Genomic DNA, 21,782 nt, shown 5'->3' with positions numbered 1-21,782 from the left:
TCAAAATTCTTTTTTCTTTTTTTCCACACTAGGTTGTAAGAAGAACCAAAAGCCAAATCCTACCATCCTGGCCTAAAACCAAACTGAATGTCCACAAAACATCCACAGCATACATAGAGCAGACCGTGGATGTGTGAGAACAGAAGAAGAGTAAGTTTTTTTTCTTGTCATAAAAACCGTGTTACAACATTTAATAATTTTCTTTCTCCTCTATCTGTACAAACACATGATCCCCAGTGTCGATACAAGAAAATCACCTCAATCAGGAAAAATAAATTATTTTATTGACAATATAATGCACACTGTATCGATAAGAACATTAAAATACAAACAAATGTGGTTAACAGCTGTGTTCTTTTGAACTTTCACAAGCAGTGTTGAGCAACTAACTTCCAAAATATAATGCAGTACATATTACTATTAATTATCATTTTAAAGGGAAGTTTTGTTTCAATATTACTTCCTGTGCAGAGAAATGCATTACACTACTTTTGCATTACTTTCACTCAAAAAACTGCAGAAGTCCAGCAAGGCATTAAAAATGCCAAAGGAATAAAAAATGCTGAGAAAATATCAACACTTTCTATCAGGTGGTAACACATTATTGCACATAGTAACTGCGTGTAGTAACTACATGTAGCAACTGCAGTAATATTACCACAAATCTGTTATACAGTTAAATTACTCAATTACTGCTTAAATGTAAAGTACTGCTCTAACATGTTGCTTTTACTGCACACCCACAACACTGTTCACAGGTCATACTTGTCTTCATCTGTGAATTTTCACACTGGATTCAGAAAAATCTGTAGAACAGAAAAAAGGAAGACGCTAATTATTTCGTCTAATGATAATGTCCTCTCTCTCTTTCAGATGTTCCAGATATCTTGCATACTGCAGCTTTATTAGCTGGTGTTAGAGATACCTGGGAAGACGTGTGAGGATCGTCATCCCTTTTTGTGTTGTATGCCAGATATGATGTCTTGCCTTGTAATGACTTCTTCCTTCAACAGTTTCTGGAATTGGACACAGAGGTTTTCTGAGATGGGGATTTGTTTGAGCTCATCTGTGTATCTGCAGGGCTCCTCAAACATCTCCTCAAACACAGGCCCATCAAGTCACTGACATACTCTGAAAAATATGTTTACATTGTGACTTTTATTTTTTGTTTTACTGTTTTAATGTTTATTTACAAACCAATCCCAATGAAGTTGGGACGTTGTGTAAAAGGTAAATAAAAACAGAATACAATTAAAGCTGCAAGCAGCGATGAACGGCCCCTCGAACCCCAACGCAAGTCGAGGCTACTGGCAGGACTCTGAGTAACGTAATCATCCATTTCAGTGAAAGTCTGAAAGAGTATAGAGAAAGTCTGAACCCTTGAGTCAGATATTTCACATGGTGAATTACTTCCTTTGGACACACAAAATCTATGCCATCTTGGTCTACATCATTTGTAGACCAAAACATGTAGATTTCATGAAAATCAAAAGATAGTTGTGGTACAAGGCGTTCTTCATTTTGCCAGTAGGTGGCTCAGTGAGTATCATAGTTCAGTGACTTGTTGATGTGATAAGGGCTGCAGCCTGACCACATCTTGGAAATCTGGGGCCAATCGGTCGATGCAAGGTGAAGTTACAATAACTTCCTCTTTGCCGGCAACCACTGGGTCTCCATGGCGACAGCATTCATGATAAACCTATACTTCAGAGGGAGGCATCATTAAGGTCTAAAAGGTTTTGTCACCAGTTTTGAAGTCAATCGGATAAAATCTGTAGGAGCAGTCCATCAAAGAAGAAAGCATGTAATTTCCATGACATTTATTGTTGCCAGTAGGGGGCGCTGAAAGTAATGGTAACAGTTGTCATGTAGATGTGTTAAGGGCAAGACAGTCATCAAACGTGAAGTTTGGTGCATATTGGACCATGACCCTCAGTTATAAACTACTTCCTGGTTAATGGCGAGACATGGAAATGTTATATGTAATGTAATAACTTTTGATGTGCAGGGCCTTCTGAGAGGATGTTTAGATCAATCAATCGGATGAAATCTGTAGGAGAAGATCGGAAAATTGTGAACCCTGAAAATTGACAAAAACACACCAAAATCAAAGTCTTGGGCTGTGACACATGCCTCCCAAGTTTTGTAGCTCTAGGTGAAATGTTCCACAGGGGCTGCTTCGTTGAAATCTGTAGTGGGTGCTACAGAGCCATTTTTTTTTCACATCAGTGAAAAAAGAATTACATCAGATATCACATTTTAGGATGTCTGATGTGTGTGCCACGTTTGGTGAGTTTTGGTGTATGCTTTGCACCTCACAAAGTGCTTCCAGTTTTATGGCGATTAATGCGCAACTTTGGCAATCGCGTGAGGTCAATTAAGTTAACCTGCTACAGGGGAAAAATCAAAGAGTAAAAAAAGTAACCCCCTGCTACCAATATGTGGTGCTATGAGTAAGATTCAAAATTGCACTGCAGATGTCTTCAGGCCTGGAATCAAATCTGTGAAATTTGGTAAAGATCTGACCATCTGGGGCGAAGTTACAACAGTTTTTGATGTCATGTCGAAACATTGAAATTGTCCACCTGACACCGCTAACGCCTTTCAATTCCATTTTGAGATCAATCGAGTCAACCTGCTAGGAGCTGGACATCTCACTGTAAAACTTTGCCTTTCTTCTTCCAATAGGTGGCGCACTCATTATCGCATAAAATTGTCATATAGATGTGTTCAGGGCAGGACTCCTATCAAACATGTGAAGTTTGGGTCATATTGGACCATTTACAGCAGAGTTACATACCACTTCCTGTTTACTTCCTGGTTTGTGGCAGAACATGCAAATTAGATACCGTTCGGTGCTTGGGCCCTAATAATAAGAATTCCTACAGTTTCAAGAGAGTCCTCGCACCATTCGGTGCTGGGGCCCTAATAAGAATTCCTTCAGTTTCAAGAGGGTCCTCGCACCGTTCGGTGTTCGGGCCCTAATGATTTGCGAGTCCTTTTCAGCCTATATTCAATTAAATGCACTACAAAGACAAGATATTTGATGTTCAAACTGATAAACTTTATTGTTTTTTTGCAAATATTCACTTATTTTTTAAAAAGCTGGGACAGGAGCAACAAATGACTGGGAAAGTTGAGGAATGCTCAAAAAACACCTGTTTGGAACATTCCACAGGTGAACAGGTTAATTAGAAACAGGTGAGTGTCATGATTGGGTATAAAAGGAGCATCCCCGAAAGTAAGCATGGGGCAAGGTTCACCACTTTGTGAACAACTGCGTGAGCAAATAGTCCAACAGTTTAAGAACAACGTTTCTCAATGTACAATTGCAAGGAGTTTAGGAATTTAATAGTCTACAGTCCATAATATCATCAAAAGATTGACCTTCGATCCCTCAGGCAGCACTGCATTAAAAACCAACATCATTCTGTAAAGGATAGTACCACATGGGCTCAGGAACACTTTGGAAAAACCATTGTCAGTTAACACAGTTCATCGCAACATCTACAAGTGCAATTTAAATCTCTACCATGCAAAGCAAAAGCCATATAAGCTTCTCTGGGGCTGAGCTCATCTGAAATGGACTGACGCAAAGTAGAAAAGTGTGCTGTGGTCTGACGAGTCCACATTTCAAATTGTCTTTGGAAATCATGGACGTCATGTCCTCCGGGCCAAAGAGGAAAAGGACAATCCAGTATGTTATCGGCGCAAAGTTCAAGAGCCAGCATCTGTGATGGTATGGGGGTGTGTTAGTGCCCAAGATAGTTCCACATCTGTGAAGGCACCATTAAGGTTGAAAGGTACATAAAGGTTTTGGAGCAACATATGCTGCCATCCAAGCAACGTCTTTTTCAGGGACATCCCTGCTTATTTCAGCAAGACAATGCCAAGCCAGATTCTGCATGTGTTACAACAGCGTGGCTTCGTCGTGAAAGAGTGCAGGTACTAGACTGGCATGCCTGCAGTCCAGACCTGTCTTCCACTGAAAATGTGTGGCGCATTATGACGCATAAAATACGACAATGGAGACCCCAGACTGTTGAGCAACTGCAGTCATTCATCAAGCAAGAATGGGAAATAATTCAGCCTGCAAAGGTTCAACAATTAGTGTCCTCAGTTCCCTAATGCTTATTGAGTGCTGTTAAAAGGCAAGGTGATGTAACACAGTGGTAAACATACCCCTATCCCAGCTTTTTTGGAATGTGTTGCAGGCATCAAATTCAAAATGAGTGAATATTTGCAAAAAAAATGTTTCTCAGTTTGAACATTAAATATCTTGTCTTTGTAGTGTATTCAATTGAATATAGGTTGAGAAGGATTTGCAAATCATCGTATTCTATTTTTATTTATGTTTTACACAATGTCCCAACTTGGAATTGGGGTTTGTATTAGAATAAGACTACAATGTTGAATGACAGAAGTGCAATTTTTAAAAACAAATAATAACAGTTGGGGTTTTTTGTTGTTTTTTTTATACTTGAATATTTATAATAAAAGCTTTGTTTATTACTTACTGAATGTTGGCTAATTTTCCACAGGATTTGCAGTGCATTGTCTCTTCTTGTTTTTTGGGAAGCTTTGCAGTGGAAGGCATATGTTGTGATGTACTGTAATTGGAAAAACACACAATTAAAACAATAATTTTTGATGGGAAACATGATAGTGTGTATGCTTTAAAAAACACTTTGGTCCATGTGAAAATGTTTTTACTGGTAAAAAAAAAAGAGCCAAACCACATATATATGTTATGTTTCTGTTTCTATTTACTTGCAGTGTATTTTAGCAGGATTTTTCAAGAAAAGTAAAAGCTAATCTTGTTTTAAATTATCAGTTTCCTACCTGAAATATTAATGATAACACTGGAATATTACAAGTATTACTCTTTACCTTTCCTTTCTCACTGTGCTTCATGTTTTCTGTTTGAAAGTTGGCACAGAAATAGCACAGATTTATCACTGAATAACGTGTAATATGTATGTAGGCAATGTAAGTCTGAGGAATGATCACATAAGGTCAGCAGCTGAGAAAACAATGCTACATTTTTTTAGGAGACATTGGTGAAAAAACAGCTCAATACATATCTTAATGCACGTTGCATGTCTATAAAATAATGCGGAAGTCAATCCACATCTGTATTATCTGGTTACTACGTTAATTAGCACTGTATTCACGTCCCCTTTTCACACTGTCGACACAAAACAAACTCAGGCAAAACACTGATATGATGTTACTTACCGATTGTGCTTCAGAGTCCTCCACTGTATTGACAGAACGGTACAGTCCGTCAGCATTAGCTTAGCCACATAGCCAGCTTCCTACTTTGACTTGTTTAGTAAACAGTCCTCTGTTAAGTATAGCATGAACAAACATACATGGCCGTATTTGGCTTTTGCTGGCTGGAAAACAAAGCACATCCATTTCTGTCAAGTGCTTGCCTCCATGGGGACGCTGAACAAAGTTAACTTTCCAGAAACTCCTCTTAGCTGAGACGCACTCAGGCAGACCGGTGGAAAGGGAGGGGGAGAACAGTTGCGCAGAGGGAGGAGGGGAGGAGAGGGAGCAGCCTGAGCATGGAGCAGAGTGCCTATTTTATAGACATCATTCTTAGTGTTAGAGAGACTGAGTCCTGCTCAGAAAAAGCAAAACAAAAGGCTGGCGTTGGAAGGCAGCCAAAACTGCCCCCAGGACTTTCTCCCACATATGCTTATCTCAGTATCTAACACTTTGGCATTCTTTAACATGGCCATCCAACATTGTAACACAATTAAAAGGTTGAAAAAGCAGGAGAAGCATAATATGTCTCCGTTAACATCATTGATAAACAAACTCTACCAGCAGATAAGCAGCTACAGCAAAACATATTTTAGCGACCTTAAAATTACTATTACTTCCTCCAGTTTGACTTATATAACAGCTGATGGAGGCAGTGGCAGAGCAAGCCCCCAGGAAGTGCGCCACTCTCTGAAGCTAAATTTACAAATTTCCTTAAATCACTGGATCGTTTTTTTTGAGACATGTTGACTTTTCAGAGCGCATTTTTTACTAATCATTGTTAAAAATATTAAGTCCTAAAGACGTAAAATGCGCCATTTTCCAAATATAGGGATATTTCTCCAGACATAAAATGAACGCGCATCGGACCCGCTGGACTCCACCTTGTGCACGCGCATGTAACTCTTGGAGTCCCTGACACAACACAGGCTTCTTGCCGGCCGTAGTAATGGATATTTTTGAATCATAATTCATCATTTTTACCATCTTACAACACATCCATATGCTGTTGGTTGTAAAACATATGGACGTCTTACCGTGTCTGTGTCAGAGACCGTATATACAGTCTACGGTCCATATCAGTGAGCAGCACGGAGGACTAGTGACAGTTATTAACCGGTACTGAACATAGTATTTACTTAAAGTTGAACTGTGTAATAATGCACGGGGCAATATTACAAGGCACCACCGTTTAATACATTTTTTGTGGGCACAACAAATTTTGATTCTGTTTTGATTTGATTTATGCGTGTGTGTGTGTGTGTATACAGAGATAGATATACCATTATCTGATTATCAACTAAATATTAAAACTGACAGCACCGCTGTGAGTCAGAGTCAGTGCTCGGGTACACTCAGTCGCAATCGGCCGTGTTCGGCTGTCGTTAATCACTTCGGATGCTCTATGGACCAGTTAGCAGCTCTCATAGGAATGAACGAGGCCCCGTCTCCACACCTTTATCCAGATTTATAATAGATCCATGTGGTAGAGCAGCAACTGTACTTTTTGGAGTCTGGTGGTTTTAATATCATGGCTTCAAATCCCTGTTGGTAAGGGCTGTCTGAATACAGTGTTGCCAACTCCTCTGTCAGGGAAGTCGCTATTGGCTCTCCCAAAAGTCACTAGAAGTCACTAGATGATGTCATCAACTAATCTGCATAATATGCAGAGCGGTCACGAAGTCTGCTGCAGGACTGCGGGTCTGCTGGTCAGACTGGCCACATGAGTGCTGTGTGAGTGGTAACAAGGAGAAGGCAGCTGTCCTCTCTGTACTCGGCTCTTGTGAGCTTGGTTATAATGTGAACCGCAGCGCGGGATGTGTTAGATGCTTTTTGCTGAAGCTTTGTCAATACAAGTTGCTAGATTTGCTTTGTCAACACAATCATTCCCCAAATGACCAGAAAAAAGTTGCTAGATTTGTCGCTGGTCGCTTTTGACAAATTAAGTCGCCAAGGGGTTTTTGGAAAGTTGCTAGATATAGCAACAAAGTCGCCAAGTTGGCAACACTGAGTGTATACTTAAACTGATATCGGGTTTTTTCTCTAAGTGGAACCTTTTTTAAGTGGCTTAAAACTAATCAGTTAAGAGAGTGTGTTTTTTTTTTTTTTTTTTTTTTACCCTGAAGCTATTGTTAAGACTGTGAGTTGGTCAGTAGCAATTAATAAAAAACAAAACATCAAAAACAGAACTTCAGTCTCATAAATTACTGTATCACTCTAAGACGACATGATCACCTATGTACATTTACCCATTCTGGGCTGTATGGTCACACCTGGTCTAAAATAAACTTGATCCAAAATGTAAAGAAGCCAGACACAATAGAAAAGCCCTTCACCAATTTAAAATCAGATGCAGTTGAAAAGAAGAGAAGTGCATCTTAAAAGGAAAGCATGTTAAAAACATACTGGATTAACACAAGACACACACACACACACACACACACACACACACACACACACACTCACACACACACACTGTACTGTGATGTTACTATTACAGGTTTTTGCATGGGTTACAATCTGTTGGAATCACCTGTAGTTTATACAGAACTCGCAGCCTGTGATCACAAGCTGAAAGACAACACCTGTATCTGTCAAACAGGATTTACGTATTTGCAGCAATTAATCAATTAATTAATTAAATAATAAATTTACCAAGTTCAGTCTTGTAGAGCCAGGAAGAGTATTTCCTCTCTGACTGCCAAGTTGGATCAAAGCTGTGGTGTGTCCTGTGTTTAAATGTAATTTAAAACAAATTTCCTTCAACTCTTCATCACCTGCACTAGTCTATATTAGTAACATTAAGGATGTAGAGAACAGCATAACTTGTTCTACAGCTGCTAACAGCCCACCATCATTCCCACTTAGAGAATGGGTGAAATCAATGCAAAGCAGTTGGGCTGGGGCACCAGTCCCCCAAATCACTAAATCTGCCCCTGATGAAAAGGAGAGCAGCTAGATGAGAGACGGAGCAATGCATCGTTGTATTTAAAAGGTCTCCTTCCTAAAACTGAGACTAAAACAAAGCCACTTTCCACCACTGAACATTGCACTGTTCAGATGCTGTGACGTTGAAAGGAAAAACAGGACACACAGTGGTAAGAACTGTGAGCCACAGACAGTGCGCCTCCACCGACTGAGTGTAACTAAACATATGAGCTATGCGCGTGCAAGTTGGGGTGAAGCCCCACCTGAGTGGAGGAGAATTGACAGAGAGGCAGCAGAGACTGAAACAGATAAATAACTAATAACTATAGTTTACTCAATAAAACCTATTCTATATGAAACGTGACATTTCAGGGGGCGCAATTATGGTTTAAATAGTAAATTAAACTGTCAAGACTAAAATAGATAAGGAGTATAAATTGCGGGGTTGTTAAACTCCTTGCCTACCTGCAAACGGGTCTCCGCCATCTGCATCGGTGTCTGGCTGGTCCTCCACATTAGTATCAGGCTTAAAAAATACGTCCTCCTCGACGTCACATTCTGGTTCTTTTCCAGAGAGGCAAGTGTGGAAAAAAAGCTGAAATTGAGGAAATATTTTTCCATATTTTAAGCTCCCTGTTGTCCTTTTCTCTCTTTGCCTTCCCTTTTGCTGCTCCACTGGTTCACCATTTGTTTCAAAATCCATTGTCTAAATTAATGAATACGTTCAGTCTTGGTACTTTCCAATTCTCACGCTCACATGACTCACCGCATCATCACAGGCACAGCAACAAAGTAATCATAAAACTTTTGATGTGTGAATTTATTCATATTCCATCACAGATACTAGCATAAATTTAAGTATTTATCTGATTTTTTTTTAAGAAGAAGCAAAGGCTGGATGCTGCAATTGGTGGGGTTTGGAGGCCCCTAGAGGTCGGAGGCCCCCGGGTACTGGCCCATTCGGCCTGGTGGTTAATCTGTGCTTGGGTGTAATTATAGCTGAGAGAGATCTAAGCAATTAAATTTGGATCTAGCTCAACCAGACGGACCTTACAGAAGTATTTGAAATGACCACGACCTCTAAACGCCACAATGCCTAGTGGCACATAATGTGTTAAATGGCATTGTTGCATTTATGCACCAAAACTACTTAAACTAATTGTGTGACATTGTTGAACCAGAGAATTTGGTTCAAAGGATCCTAATTGACATTTTATTGGAAGTGTTTCTGTGGTTCCAGCACACAATTCTTGAACATTACATTCCAACATCACATAAAATGGCATTGAGAGGTTATGGTAAACTGATGTATTTCTGTAAGATCTGGTTGAGCTCAAACGAATATCCTGAATCAGGTCCTCATTAAGTGGAACCAAGTGGAAGTTTGAAGAATTCTGCCCTAATCCATCCCCATGTTTTTTACAGTGTTCAATGCCATCATATTTATAATAATTTATTTGGACAGTATCTGTGCAAGGCAGCTATAGCATGTTTAAATTTAGAGGAAGAACACGGTTATAGTTACAAAGATACAAAGATGAACTTTTGGACTACAATGAAATGCAAATTTCATCACCAACTAAAGTTTGATGCACCTCATTCACAGCCCTGAAATCCACACTGTTATATGCACTTCATTATACAGGGGACATTCTGCTTCCATATTTGGAACTGAATATTCGCATTAGACATAATCCTTGCAGTGCAGAATATCCAACATTATTCTAAAGATTATTGGCTCTTGAGCAAAGAATAGATTGTGTCGAGTTACACTCACATAAAGAGTATTCATTCACTTTTCTCACCCCATCCTATTTGGTCCTGGATTTCAACCAACAACCACAAACCCTCAATCCCCCCATTCAGCTGGCTCTCTGCCCACACTTTATAAAGTAAGTACCGGTCTGCAGTTAAATGCTGATCTGGGGTCAGAGATACGTAATACTCAGTGTTGTTGCTGCGTTGATAGCATACTGTGAGCAAGGAGATAAGAGAATGACAGTGCGCTGACCTTTCCCTGGTGGCCCCTCTGTAAACAATGCTAATGATGGCTCCAGGTGATAACACCCAGCTCCCCTGTTTTCTTTCTTTATTTCTGTCCTATTTTCTTCCTTTCTTTCTTTGATTCTTTCTTTCTTTCACTCTCTCACACGCATAGACACCTTTCAGCTACCATCTCTCTGCTACCATCCTGGTCTTGCTCTTTCTCCCTCTGCAGTGTTAAAGGCTGTGTTCGAAATCATCCACTCATTCACTCACTCCCTATCCATTACATCGTGTATATGATGTAGTGAACTACATCATATACAAGATGTAGGGAACGACGACGGGAGGAGAATTCGGACACTACACGGCAATTTCCTGAACGTGGTGGCGTCAGCAGATGCGCCATGGTTATTCAACTATAAATACCATCATACTAAAAAATACAAATGTAATGTTCAATCAGGAATGACAAATATGAATTCTGAAATTTCTTTTATTGATGAATATGCACCACTAGAATATATCCCATCCATGCAGAGCCACATTTCTTCGGCCGGAGAACAGCTGGTTGTGCTTAACACGAAGCTTAATAAGCTTCTCAACATCTTCATCAGTCCCTTGGAACAAGACACAGAAAAGCATTTATTTTTCTAACACACCGCCAATTGGGAAAAGAGAACAAAACGCTATGATCAGATGTGAGCGGGTGTGCGGGTGTCTGCTCCTAGCTAGAGCTGCAACTACCGGCAAGCCCTAGCATTAGCCTTAGCGTTAGCGTTAGCGTTAGCTCGCAGATACAAATAACAAACCGGATGCTTCTCCACCAACAAATCCGCTTGTTATGACAATTCGCAACCCTTAAAAAGCATAAAACCACGCCACTAAAGTATTACACGCATCAAATGTGTATATTGTAATGTTACTTAAATTTATATACAAAAGCGGCGGTTGGTGCGGCGGCCATCGTCTCCTTCTTCTCCTCTTCCAAAACACGACCGCATTGCATTGTGGGATACGGAGCACAAAGTAGTGTACATTGCTTGTTCACTCAATTTTGCGGTGCATTGTGGGTGTTTTCTCTTCTACTACATAGTGGATGAAATTAATCGCGGAGAATTCGAACAACACTACAAAATGGCGAACACACTATATAGTGCACTACATCCGTGATAGGGGGTGATTTCGAACACAGCCAAAGCCTAGGGTAACATCCCTCCCTCCCACCAATATCCTTTTGTACTCACAGGAGAAATCCTAGAAATCCCCTCTCCTGCTCACCTGTTTAATCTCCTTATCGGCATGGAGATTACACCACACAGTGAATAGAAGAACGGGCTGCAAAGAGCCTAGCAGCCAGTAAAAACTGCTGTTCTGTGATATGGCAGGACTCAAAGGATTACAAGCATCTCAGGCAAACGAGGGCTAGAGAGGTCTCCAGAGGGTTTGACCAACACCAGAAGTTTGGATTTTTATCACTGAAATACCCTAACTCTACTGAAATTAGACTAATAATAGTAATTAATAGTAATAAATATTAGTACTTTATTCTAAAATAGTAAACTAATAACATTATTTCACATAGATTAGCAGAAAAGGAAGAGGGCAGAAAATCATAATGTCTTATTGTTCATACTGTAAATATTGACACTATATATGGTGAGTTGCTAATTTTATTAGTCCATTTTACAAAGCTACAGTTATATAGCCTATGTTCATGCAACAGCATATTCTGAATTATTGGTCTGATGTGATTTCTTAATGACCCTTCACATCTGTTCCTTGATCCAACCCTTACTCCAAACTAGGGTTGCCCGATGAACATTCATGATTTGCGTCATCAGTCAAGGAGCCACTGGTTCAAACACAGTTGTCAGTCCAATGAATTAATCATTTCTAGCTCCACAGAAAAATGGCATAGCATGCCACAAAGTTTCATAACATGATAACATTGTCAGCTGTAGTGTGCTTGAACAAATCCAGATCTGACTGACTTTCTCTCTTATATTCATGCATATACATATATATAATATAATACATTCCAAATACAACCCCTGTGGTGCCTGGTTCATCAGAACAAAGACTTCCCTTCTGCATAAGTCATATCTCTTTTAACAGACATCTGCATATGAATGCTGATACATTTTAAAACATTTTAACTCATCGTCAGACATAGCTGTGTTCTTAGATTGCATTTAGGCCAATTTGTTCTGCTCTCTACTTGGACTGTTTACTGTTGACATGATTGGTCATTACTACTCAGACTACAAATGGAAACCAGACCACACTGGCTACAGATTCTACATACATGTGCAGATATCTGTAGAGATTAACATGGTGGCCACATGTAAAGTAAGAGGTCCTTTCACGTATTTCTTTGAAATCTGCTGGAAAGATAGGAAATTAGTCACACAAAAGTAATGAATTAGAAAAATAAAAAGGTATTTTGCAGATGGATTTTTAGATTGTCACAAAGTATATCAGCGTTTATTAACTCCAAAAATGTGAACTCTCATCTTAAGTATGAGTATGGTGGGGTGCCCAGTAGCTAAGTTTGCTAGAGCTGGAGCCCCATGTACAGAGGCTGTGTCCTCGCCACAGTGGCTGTGGGTTTGATTCTGGCCTTGGCCCTTTGCTGCATGTAATCACCTCTCTCTCCCTTTTTCATGCTACAGCTATCCTATCTCTAACAAAGGCAAAAGCCAAAAAAACCCATATCTTTATACAACATAAACCCTGCATGGCTTTTTAGCGTACACATTTTTCATTAATCCCAGAGCGAGAATGCTTAAATTCTCCAATAAAAAAAGTATTTCTCACTAAATTTGAAGCAGCAGCAGTTTACTGGAGCCTCAGTCATCACTACACACTGCTTTTGGGTATAACTTTAATAAGAGGCCATAAACATGGATCAATTAAAGCATTACTGAGTGGACACTGGTGGCACTTTGTCCATTTAACACTTTGACACTGTTCTCGCAGTGGAGAATTACATGGATTACACGGCTGATTGCCAGCGCCTCACCGCCACATGGCCTCTGAAATTAATATGGAGAGGAGCAGAGATTCACACAGACACTGCAGCTTGTCTAACAGTAGTGCTAGGGACAACCACACTTCATGCCTGCTAGCTTGTCACTGAGCTAAATGGAGTGTGTAGGCCCCTACACAGAAATGTCAGGCGTCAGAACAGGAGTTTATCAAGAGAGCTTATGGAAGATGTGGCACACTGTGGCTGTGTAGCATCATCTCCCAGCTGCCACAATCCCTCCTCCCCTTTGCACACACTGATATACCATTTTACCAGTCAATAAGGCCTTTTTGTTCTTTTTTATTGTAGATCATTTCTGAACCAGCAGTGTGGTCAATAGAGTTGGTGTACGAGCTTAAAGTGGTTTGATTTACACAAACCTATATTTGTCATTATGTCATGTTCTGGCAATTTTAAAAGTAGACTAAGTAACAGCGCCAAATTCAACTCAAACTGCATTAGTAATAAACAGCATGACATTGTGATATTTGATTAGTATAATATCATGTTTGTAAACTTACTAATGGAGCATGTAGTGTCATACAGGACCAGCTGATTCCTAAAGTTTCACTGGAAAGCTGAAACCTTCTGCTGAGGTAAATAACCATTGCTAAAAAAAAAAGCTAGGCTAACGTTACTTGCTGTTGGTAATATTGTATGTAATTTCCAGTAAACATTACAATATAAATGTGTATTTTCTGCTTTAAAAAGTGATATTGCACATACAGGAAGATAGCAAGTAGGTTACTTACCCATCTTTTAGGTATTTATGTCTCTGGTCTGATCTCCAGTGCGTAGCTTATGGCTACGTGGTTTGATGTTACACGATGCTATGTGATAGTTAGACACTGGCTTTCAGTTGGGTAGTATGTACAAGGTACAAGGTAGATTTATTGTAATTTTTCTTAAACGTGGTTTAAGAACAAATGAAATTAAAGTTGCTCCTAAATCCTGCTACATCTTTTTGGTGTCAAAGGAGGAGTTGAGGAGTCTCACAGCCTGGGGAAAGAAGCTGCTCTATAGTCTGGTGGTTCGGCAGCAGATACTTTTGTATCTTCAGACGGCAGCAGGATGAACAGGCTGGGGTGGCTGCTGTCTTTCAGGATCATTCGGACTCTGTGCAGACACCTCACTTCACCGAGGTTACGTTCAACTCAGGATCCACTGCTGAGTCAAATGGGTCACCTGGTAAAATTTGGTAAACTGGTCCTGTCCGCTGTTTGGCATAATATCAAACAGGTTTGAAAAAAATTCCACACTGACCCAACCCTCATAGTCTGACTCTAAAATAAGGAATATGATAAGTGTTTCTGATTACATATTAAAAAATCTGTGCCATGTTTCTATCTAAAAAGGGAGTGGCTGGTGAGATAGCTATATTGGAGAAAATCTCACTCTTAACCCAGCACAAGTCAAGTATACAACAGCAGGATTGAGCAAGGCTTTATCCCAAACGCCCTTAGATCAGAGCATTAGAGCTGCAGATAGAGCAACTGAGGAGGATCAAAACGGAGACAAGCAGAAGAGGAGTTTAAAGGATGCAATCTCTATTCTGGAGCAGGTCCTCATTTCACTGTCTAGCGTCCAGCAAGCCCCCCTCTCTCTCCTCCTCTTAACCATGCAGTCCCCTGCTCAGCACACTCAATTATTTATCAGCTTACAGACGCACTGAGGGGAGCAGAAAGTAGGGGGGAAGCAGCAGCCGCAGCCGCAGAACTTCACTGTTGCTCCTTTCTTTCCCTGTTCCCTCTTCAAAAGTAACCATCCCTCCATCTCCAGCCTTCCATGTAAAGCATGAATAATTAACACTAATGACCCGGTGGGCACAAATGGGAGGAAGAGAAACACACTGGTCATCATCTGGCCCTTTCTGCGCTTTCTTTGTCTCCGGTAAGCACCCGAATCCTGACCCGCACCTCGAGCAGCTCTCTCTTTCTCTTACAATTCTTTCCCCTTTTTCTCCCTCTTATTCCCACCTTTGCTGTAACTGTTCATTAGTTCTGGCCAGTTGTTTTGTTTCCTCCCTTCCAGCCCCTTTTATTGTTCTTAGATCCCTCACACCGGAGGTCTTTGTTCTCGACAAGAGTCTGATACTGTTAACACTGTTACTGTTGAGAGACTGGCATCAAGGAGATCACTGCAACCTCAGCACTGTGTGTGTGCGTGTGTCTGTTTGCATGCAGAAACACTGCAGCACAACTAGCTCATAATGTCGTCGTCAGAGTTTTAACAATGGATACATTTTCAGTTATCATCTATGATAAATTGTGCAGGTAAACATGTGTACATTGGTGTTCATGTATCACGAATCTTCAATTGCATGTGTGCATGAGCATACAATATCCATGCATCAACATCCCAGCGATTTTTTTGTGCATGTATGTATATGTGCATGTAAATACCGTGTGTGTGTGTGCGTGTGTGTGTGTGTGTGTGTGTGTGTGTGTGTGTGTGTATGTTTGTGTTTTGTGTGCTTATTTACAGTATATTTGTGTCTCAGAGAAATAGAAAGCAGCAGTGATAAAGAGGAATAGCTAATGTCAACTGCACTGACTGCTGACTCGGTATCAAAGCCCCCTGCTTGCTTCATATCTGCAGACAGCCACCAGTAACAGACTCCCCATCATTAAGTACTGTACACCACACCGAACTGAGAGAGGCAGAGAGAGAGAGAGAGACAAGAGGAAAAGATGCTTAAAAGAGACAGAAAGTAGGAGGACCAATGAACAGCTTGACAGAGGAGGAGACAGAGCTCGACTGAGGTCAGCGTGGCATCGTTACTCCAACTCTGGTCTTTCACTCCTTTCTTTCCTCATTTCAGTACTTTCCCTTATTCATTTGTTATTAATAAAACCTTCCTACTTCATAATTTATGGAAATTCAAACCCCATCAACAGTAGCACATCAATGTGGGAAAATGTGACACTAAACTGCAGCAAAATAACACCATTTGTAGTAAGGCAGATGTTCTTTTGCCAACAGCCAGTTAAAGGCAGCGTGGCGTGGGTGGATCAGGAGGGAGGAGGCTGGCTGCTCGAATAACACGTTTTTGCATCTTTAAAGCAATGTAATCTGAACGTTTTGGCAGCTTCACCCTGTGATGGTTGCTTGCTTACAATTAGAACTCTTAAAGCAATTACTGCACACTGAACCCAGGAGTGTCACATTAAATTGGGTAAACTGAGCCTGAGGGGAAGAGAATTTCCATTCCAAGTTACTCCCCATAATGCATTGTGTTGAGTTTTAAGTTCTTAAACTCTATGGGTTGTATTGAATCACAATGCAAAGCTAGTACTTAATCGATATGCTGAAGTCTTAAGGTTTGCTGTTAAACAATACACACCTGCCCACTTCAGCAGTCAAAACAGAGCAGTGATAGCTTGAAAACACACACTTGACTTGATGGGCATCCCTGTACTCCACACAGTCAAGGAGAACATGCTAGAAAGTTCCTGTAGGTCTAGGGTACAGCGGGGTTCATCAGGCGAAGGTCAGTACATACTGTATTGCTTTCTTTCCAGCAAAACACTGTACATTAATAAAAAGCCTCTTGTACACACTTTTAGCTGAATCTCCTGAAACTCCTCCCTAGGCCCAAATCCCATGACAGGCACTGTGGCAGCACACACTTGCACTCACACATATGCTCACACAGTGTGATGGAGCTGCTAATCCACATGATGTTTAACCCTGAAAATGGGCTAGAGCTCAAGCATGCCTCGAGCCAGACATGGTGGATGTATACTTCAAAATGATGTGTGTATCACTTTCTATGCTGACTTTAGGATTTATTAAGGAATGAAAAAAGAAAAAAAAAAAAAAAAAAAAAAAAAAAACTCTTGACCTTACAAGAAACTATATTTGGTGTGCAAACTGGAGTTTAAAAAATGTGGATACGTGATGTGAACAATTCCCACTTTGAGTTGTACACACTTTCTGATTGACTTCTCATTTCAGGATATTGTATTATTACATTCTGTAAAATTATTAGATTTATGTACAAGGTCAGAGTTCCCCATTCTCACAAAGTCCAGCAGATGCTTTCAATCCAAGACAGCAAAAATAAATCAATAAAAATACAAAGGCTGTCTGTAATGTGAAAATGTATATAGAAAAAAACCTCTTGGTCATGACTTTACTGCATGTTGATCTTATGTGTGAAGCAGGGGTCAGGTCTCCTTTTATGTAAAAGTGATAAAAGCATTCTATAGTATTATATTATTACTTGTAGTGTTTGGAGTCTAAACTAGATGATTTTTTCTAGGGCCCTCAGCATGTGATTTTGATGCTAGAGGCACCTTTAAGCATCTTCATGAGACACACGAGGCTTTCAAAAACCTCCTGTGTAAAAACCCATCTGTGGCAATACTTGAAGGCCAGAGTAAATGACGTCAAGGAGGGGAGGTGGATGGGTCAAAGTAACTGGACTTTCACCCAGAAGACCACAGTCACACCAAGTGAGAAACCAAAAGTCAGCTTTGTTTTTTTTTAAATGTAACACACCAGGATACTTAGGTTGACACTTTTTTATTAACAGCTTAAAGTTTAAAAACAAAAGTAGGAGCAAACCACAAGTTTGGCATAACGCTTCATCAGATTTACTCCATTCTGAAACGGCCATCAGCTGTTCCTTCTAAATAACCATGTCCTGATTAGCAGAGGATGAGACAAGTGCACTACAAATATTGACAAATAAAAGTAGTATCAACAATAAATTTGTGTAAAATGAATTTCAATTTAGATATTATATTTCATAGGAGAGACACAATTGATGTAAAAGTACAACAAACATTTCAATAAGGTTGCCATATAAACAGAATAAATTCAGCACGTGATTATTTAGAGGAAGCTGATTGCAAATTAAGCACAGAGCAAATCTGATGATGCGATATGCAAAAGGTGTATTTTGCTACTATACTTTGTTTTTAATGTAAACTGTTTAGAATATTAGTGTCAACCTGAGCTAACTGGTGTGCGCTGGAACTTTAATTCTTTGATTTACATGGGTTACCCTGCACCAGCTGGTTCCCAAGAGAGAAACAAGACTGTGCACGGGGTGTCTTTGTTTTTTTTTATTTAATGTAATGTTACGTAATTTATGTACAGTCATCACACACTGATCTTTTTTCTAACCATGCATTGTTTTGCCTATACCTAGCTGCAGTGTTTTCACAACATTAATAACATGTTACAATGTCACATAGATACACTAAAGGGTGCCCTGTGCATCACTCTCAGACACAGAGGGGCCTTGGCAAAGCTTCACAATTTGATTAGCTGGGAACAGGAACTGGTTGGAATAACCCACAGGCAACAGCACCAAACAATTAAATACAAAGAACAATATTAAAGTTAAGCTTTTTGGATTATATTCTATCATTATTATTTTTTGCACAAATAAAATCATTTTAATAAACAAGGAAACGTGATGCAGCCTGTAGAAGTGCCTGTAAAACTTAAAACTCTTTGCTCACCTTTGTGGACTAGATATGAAAATATGGCAGGGCCATTGTTGTTCTTTACTCACCGGTCTGAATGAATAAAATCCAGTACAGACCGCTGAAGACTGCAATGTTGCATACTTAAATGGTACATGGACTGTACTTGTATAGCGCTTTTCGACCACTCAAAGTGCTTTCACAGGACATGTCACATTCACCCATTCACACAGTGGTGGCAGAGGCTACCGTACAAGTTGCCACCTACTAGGTAGTAACCATTCATATGCATGCACACTCCAATGACATGGCATCGGGAGCAATTTTGGGTTCAGTATCCTGCCCAAGCTGGAGCCGGGAATCGAACCGATCACCTTCCGATTAAAGGATGTCCCACTCGACCTCTGAACCGCAGCCCCCCCCCCATTATTTTTATGTCATAAAGACTGTACCATCACCTTTTAATAAAATGACATGGTAATAAACATCTCACCTAAAATGTAAACTGACCTGATGATAAAAGAAGCTTCAGTTGCTGAAATGTTATTACCAGTTTGGGTTTATTTTGACAAACTGTCATGTGATGTTGCCACGCTTTAAAAAAGGCAATTAATCACTTTTATCAGCACCACATATCTCTCTGCAACATTTCATTAATCTGCTTGTTTTGATTTTGTGTTGGAGATTCTGAAATTGGAGAGCTGACTTTATTTGCTGTAGGTGACAGTTATAATTATATTGGCCTGTTTTCTAAATTAATATTTTGTTTAATAAATCAAACAGACTGGACCTCTGTAGCCTTTGATAAAAGAATTTGAGAGAAACAAGGTGTGAGGTTCCTTTTTGAAGCTGCCTGTGGAGGGTTTTTTTTCACACTTGAAATTTCTGTCCAACCTGTGCCAGTGTGTTTGTGTTGGGGGATTAGAAGAACTGCAGAATCACGCAAGAAAATCTGAATTTTTTCCATCAATGCAAATAAAAAAGAACTGTGAGATCTGCTGCATGCACTGTGGCAGTGATAGAAGTGCAGGCAGTAATCTGATTTTGCCCACAGAGGAGCCACCACAAACAAAACACACAGGATTAAACAACTTTATTCTAAAGGGTTTCCAATAAATCCCTAAAACTAGTTTGGACTTCACTTATGTCATGAAAGCAATATGAATGGATCAACTATTATGAGCACATGAGTTAGTGTGTCACATTTCGGTGTAATGGCCTCAGTTATGCAGTTGTTCCAGTGTTGTTTACACTTTTTAAAATCTTGATTTTTTTTTTTTAAACGTATCCTACAAGGAAAGTGCTGAATGAATAAAGTAAGCAAGCGCTGTTCTATCATTGAACAGGACAGTATAATGAAAGTAATTAAAATGAATGAGAAAATGAAATGAAATTTTTCCTCCGTTGCTGTAAAGAATGTTTGATTAATTTTTACTTGGGAAAATTCAGAGAAAAAAAGACATGTAATAATCAATAATAAATGCATAAAGACTGTGAGATGGAAACATTTGCATCGTCAGATTATTTGGACAACACATGAAACAATGGGCTGTGCAAGTAGCTTCAGTATTGTGGATCTCTATTTTTGTACAGGAGCGTGCACAGTGTGTGGTATCATTTGTCTTTCTTTAGAACATTGAAATCAGCAACTGGAAGTAGCTATAAACTGTATGCGTGGTGTACTGTATATAAATCCCATGTTTGATGGACTAGGCATGTCACAAAAATAATCATTCATTCACTTCTGAACAGCTGTTTTTGGCAGTTCTACATTCACATCTTATGCAGCATACACTCACATGCACAAAGTTTCCTGAAGTGTGATCACAGCAAAGCCACCGCAGTGTCACATCACATACAGTGTACTGCATTAATGCTGAGACAACCCAAAACACCTTGATGATGACATCAGTGCTGTGTCAATCTGTAATCTGACTTCAGTGAAAAGTTACACACCCCTCCATGGATGGAAAAAAAAAATTCCCCAACTTGTTGGGTGGTTGTGATCCCTTGTGGGAGTTAAATAAAAACTTGCCATCCTCGAAATGGCGATATCAGAGGAAGCTTTCCTGGTACTCTGGGGATACAAGGTTCCATCCTGTAAGACATCTCCCTGTGTTTAAGTGAATTTTACACGACCTTTCTCACAAAGAATAATTACAATTTGTGCTACATTGCCTACAGTCAAATCCTGACAATCTCGCTTAATACAGTAGCAGAAAGGGAAAGTACCTCTGGGTCTACTTTATTAATGCCAATAAAAACACTGCATCATTAGTTAAGTGCCGCGTGAGTCGGAAATGATAGAAACCTGTCTGCCGTGTCACCTCACTCACTCTCTCACACACAGGCGGCACGTCACAGAAATCCTTTGCTACATACTTTCTGGTATGAGATGATAGGAAAAAAAGCAATAGGATGAATTAGCACACATGTTTTGGATCACACACTGTATGTGAGCTACAGTATGCCTGTACTTTGCGTGTGTCCCTGCTCCTTCACTGGTGTTGAGGGGCCCCTGCAGGGCCTCAGTACTCACCCAGAAATACATCATCATCTCGGCTGAGAGGGGATGGGAGACCAAGGGGTGGAAGACAGGGATATGCAAGGATACCGGAGAGGCCAGAGCTCTTCCTCTTTTTCTCTCTCTTTCTCTTTGTTGGTGTGTTTTTCAGTACGTCTGTCCTGTTCTGCACTGATCTTCCTCTTCAGTCACTTTTCTTTTTTTTTTTTTTTTTTTTTTTTTTGCCAGCGCTGTCTGCTCAGTGTTATCTGCCAGCTAATTGTCCCTGTGTTTGTGGTTTTGGAGCCAAGTCCTTTTTATGTCTCTTTGCCCCTGAAGACAGTCGCTCTTCTTCTCTCGCTGACTCTTCTGAAGCGTGACTTTGTCTCTAAGAGTCGCAACTCAGGCTCCCACGCTGCTTCTCCTCCCCCTGAACCTTTCCAAAAACTCTTCTTCTGCTTCTTCGCCAAAAGGGGAAAGAAAGAGAGAGGAGTAAAAAGAGAGGCAACAAGGAGAGAAAGTGCCGCAGTTGTTGAGGTGTTGTGACTGTACCTCCCCTCGCTTATTGTTCTTGACTTCACTTCTCCTTCTTCTCCTGCTTCTCCTTCCTCCTCTTCTCCAACTT

General features: G+C 40.1%; 1 protein-coding gene and 1 long non-coding RNA gene across 2 annotated transcripts in view; both read right to left on the bottom strand.

Moving 5' to 3' along the window:
- Positions 1-21,782, bottom strand: part of LOC121958428 (RNA binding protein fox-1 homolog 3-like) — a 518,131-nt gene that overhangs the window by 328,123 nt on the left and 168,226 nt on the right. The window lies entirely within an intron of this gene.
- On the bottom strand, positions 880-5,897 carry LOC121958430. Its single transcript, XR_006106850.1, has 3 exons — positions 5,239-5,897; positions 4,518-4,610; positions 880-1,016 (listed from the first exon to the last, which is right to left on the bottom strand). It is a non-coding gene; the product is annotated as an uncharacterized LOC121958430 (long non-coding RNA).

Source organism: Plectropomus leopardus, chromosome 19, assembly GCF_008729295.1.
Source record: "Plectropomus leopardus isolate mb chromosome 19, YSFRI_Pleo_2.0, whole genome shotgun sequence".
Classification (NCBI taxonomy): Eukaryota; Metazoa; Chordata; class Actinopteri; order Perciformes; family Serranidae; genus Plectropomus; species Plectropomus leopardus.
Note: the sequence above shows the minus strand (reverse complement) of the source record. Positions and strands in the feature narration are given on the sequence as shown.